Genomic DNA, 3920 nt, shown 5'->3' with positions numbered 1-3920 from the left:
AAAAGGGCCGTTGGGGCCTTTTCATCCTAAGAAAACTGAGGCTGAGAGATTATGACTTAGATCATACAGATAAGTGTCGGAGGCAGGATTTGAACCAGGGTCCTCAGCCCAGCACAATTTAAGCATCTCTTATGGCAGGAATGAGGCAGCTAGGCAGCATAGTGGATAGAGTGCTGGGCTTGGAATTAGGAAGACTCATCTTTGTGAATTCAGATCTGGACTCAGACACTCACTAGTCATTTAACTCTATTTGCCTCAGTTTCCTCATCTATAAAATAAGTGAAGAAGGAAATGGCAAATCACTCCAATATCTCTGTCGAGAAAAACCCAAATGGGTACAGCTAGATGGTGCAGTGGATAGAGAATCCCCCAGGAGTCAGTAAAACCTGAGTTCAGATCCAGCCTCAGACACATAACACTTACTTAGCTATGTGACCCTGGGCGAGTCACTTAACTCCATTGCTTAGCAGAGAGAGAGAGAGAGAGAGAGAGAGAGAGAGAGAGAGAGAGAGAGAGAGAGAGAGAGAGAGAAAAGAAAACCCCAAATGGGGTCACAAAGAGTCAGATGTGACCGAACAACAATATGTGAGGAATAGACTCTCTCTTTTTTCTTTCGGGGTTTGACTCGGGGTGCTACTTCCTCCCTGAAATATCCCTGTTGCTAATGTTCTTGCCCTCAAGTTGCTTGTGTTTATTATCTGTATGCATGTTAATAATAACAGCAAAAATAACAACATTTTTATAGCACTTTAAGGTTTGCAAAGCACTTCCCAAATATCCCATTTGATCATCACAACAGTTTGGGGAGGTAAATCCTATTATTGTGTCTACTTCACAGATGAGGAAATTGAGGCATACTAAGGTATCTGCTTGTCTAAGGTCACGCAACTAGTGTTCTGAGCCCCCCACCCTACTCCCTTAACTGTAACCTCCTTTAGGCCAGAGACTTTCATTTTTTCACCTTTGTATCCCTGGGCACAGAGTCTTGCTCTAAATAAATGTGTCTTGAATTGTTTGAATCCTGTGAACTGAACTGAAGGTCCCTACAGGTCTGCCACATGGGCACAGAATTGAAGGAAACTGATTACTTCTCTCTGTAGTCAAGGCAGGCTTCTTGGAGGAAGTGAGGCATCAGAAATTTCTTGGAAAACACAAAAAAAGAGAGTATGCAGGGAGGTCCTTCCACCAATGGGAGAAGCAGTTTGAGTAGAAAAGGTTCACGAAGTCAGGAAGGGGAAGAAGTGAATGAAAGACATCTTTGGCAAGTTTGCCTTAGCCAAGTTGGGGTTGGAGGAGGGGAGGGGGCAGTGCCCATTTTTTCATTGTTTATAGCAGCGTTAAATGTTCACCTTAAACATGCTCATAAAACACCCCCAGAACCCAGAGTCCATCCATGAGTTACTTTCAGAACGTTCAAGCTTAAATTCAAAACTTTAAACTGCGCCCTTGCTAGGGCAGGTTGGAGTCATTTCTTTCTCAGGAGCACATCAGGAACGCGTCAGAAAGTAATGAGGCCAGAAGAGCTTATTTTGGAGGGAATAACTTTTAAAGAGACATAAAAGCCAGAAGCTTCAATATTTTGAAAATTAAATTTCCATCTGGAAAACAGAAGCAAACATCAGTATGATGGAAATATAGCTGCCTGACTATAATCCACAAGGCAATTTTATTCACAGACCCTGAGAGTAAAGAAGTCAGGTAGAAAGGATGCAAGTCTCCTAAATAGATGGACAACTTAGGCTAACAGAATTACAGATGTAGACCTGGAACGGCCCACAGAAGCCATCTGGTCCAACGGCCCTCATTTTGAAGATGAAAAATCTGAGGCTCAGAGACATAACTAGGATTTGAAGCCAGTACCTCTGCCTCCAAATTCATAAGTTTCCACTAAACTATACAACCTCTTAGAAAATTCCCAAGGGTGCTGATAGGGAAGGGTATTTGCTCATGGGCACATAACTTCTGTGCTTCAGCAGCAGTACTCGAACCCGGACCTTCCTGATTCCAAACTTCTTTTTTTATTTTTACTGATGATGTCTTTTATTGTTTTTGACATCACTGATATTTCCTGATACACAAACACAACCCTTGAACCTTTCCTGAAACCAAGAAAAACCTTCACGCAAAAATGACCCACAAAGCAACTATGCCTGAGGACACATAGAAGATTCAGCACTCTTAGTTGCCTAGCGTCTCCTAAAAGGATTCTGTAGAACTGATTAGGTGTACTTTCTTTTGGTATTGCTTCCATTTACAGTTTTGTGATCAGTGTCGATATTGCGCACTCTGTTTTTTTCACTCTGCATCAGTTCATACAAATCTTCCCAGGTTTCTCTCAATTCTGCATATTCATCTACCTTTACGGCACAATAGAATTCCATGGGTAGATGCCCAGGTGATGCAGTGGATGGGATGCCAGGCCTGGAATCAGGAAGACTCATCTTCCTGAGTTCAAATTCAGCCTCAGACACTTACTAGCTGTGGGACCCTGGGCAAGTCACTTAAACCTGCTTGCCTCAGTTTCTTCATCTGTGAAATGAGCCAGAGAAGGAAATGGCAATCCACTCCAGTATCTTGGCCAAGAAAACCCCTAATGGGTCACGAAGAATCGAACACGACTGAACATTCAAACAGGGCTCCATTACATTCACAGGATACCACTTATTTGGCCATTTCCCAGTCTATGGTTCTCTGCTTGATTTCCAGTTTTTTGCGATCCTAGGGAACGACACTGTGGAGAAGAGTCTTTTTCCCAACTCCAGGTACAGTGTCTAACCTTTCCCCCACCTGGCTACTTCTGTAAGCACAGATCCCGCACTGGCAGCATTCTCAGAGGGATCCCTCCCAGCCATGACCATATCCATTTCGTGTCTTCAGTAAGGTGCCCTGTCCTTGATTATACACTGTCTTGCATTATTACTGCACGTCCATGTTTTTATCATCTTATTCACTCTCATACGTCCTCTCCCCATACAAGACTACTCTATTTAAGATAGAAAGTTGTCTTCCATACCTCTCTCACCCTACCCCCACCCTCACCCCCTTATCTCTGCCTCCTGGCTTCCCCAGCTTCCTTCCAATTCCAGCTAACGTCCCACTTTCTGCAAGAAGTCTTTCCCATCCTCCTTAATCTCTGTGACTTCCTTCTGAGACTGCTCCCAGTTTGCCCTGTCCATATCTTGTTTATACAAAGTTGTTTGCCTGTGGTCTCTTCTAACAGATAGGAGCTCCCCAGGATCAGGGCCTGTGTTTTTATACCTTTCTAAGCATCCCCAGTGTGTGTCACATAATAGGTGCTTAATAAATGGTTGTAATTGATTGATTATTGACTGACTGTTTCTTATTCACGTCTGATTTCCCTCACTGCACTGCCCAGGGATGGGCCCTGGACACAGTGAGAAGCCATTGCTTCTTCCTTGAATACCTCACTTAAGAGCTACCAATCAATTATGTATTCCAAAAATGCTGGTGGAATAAATGAATGTGGCGCAGAGTGGTAGGGGTGGGGGTGAGGTAGAAAGGTGGGGGGGGAAATCCTGCCAGTCATGTGACCGGTTTTGCCACATACAAGCTTTGTGACCTTGGACAAGCTGCTTAGGAGATGATTTCTAAGGGCCTTCCCAGTTCTGACATTCTTCAATCTAAGGCCCCTCCCAGCTCTGATGTTCTGTGTTCTAAGGTCCCTTCTAGTTCTGACATTCTATGTTCGAAGGTCTCTCCCAGCTCTGACATTTTATATTCCAAAATCCATTGTAGCTCTGATATTCTATGTTCAAAATTCCCTCTTAGTTCTGATAGTCCATATTCTAAGGTCCCTTGTAGCTCCAATATTCTCTATTTTAATGTCCCTTCCTGTTCTGACCTTCTATGTCCTGAGGTCCCTTCTAGCTCTTACATTCTGCGTTGTAAATTCCCTCCTA

The sequence above is a fragment of the Phascolarctos cinereus genome, unplaced genomic scaffold (genome assembly GCF_003287225.1).
Source record: "Phascolarctos cinereus isolate Bilbo 61053 unplaced genomic scaffold, phaCin_HiC Scaffold_726;HRSCAF=1367, whole genome shotgun sequence".
NCBI classification, from domain to species: Eukaryota; Metazoa; Chordata; class Mammalia; order Diprotodontia; family Phascolarctidae; genus Phascolarctos; species Phascolarctos cinereus.
Note: the sequence above shows the minus strand (reverse complement) of the source record.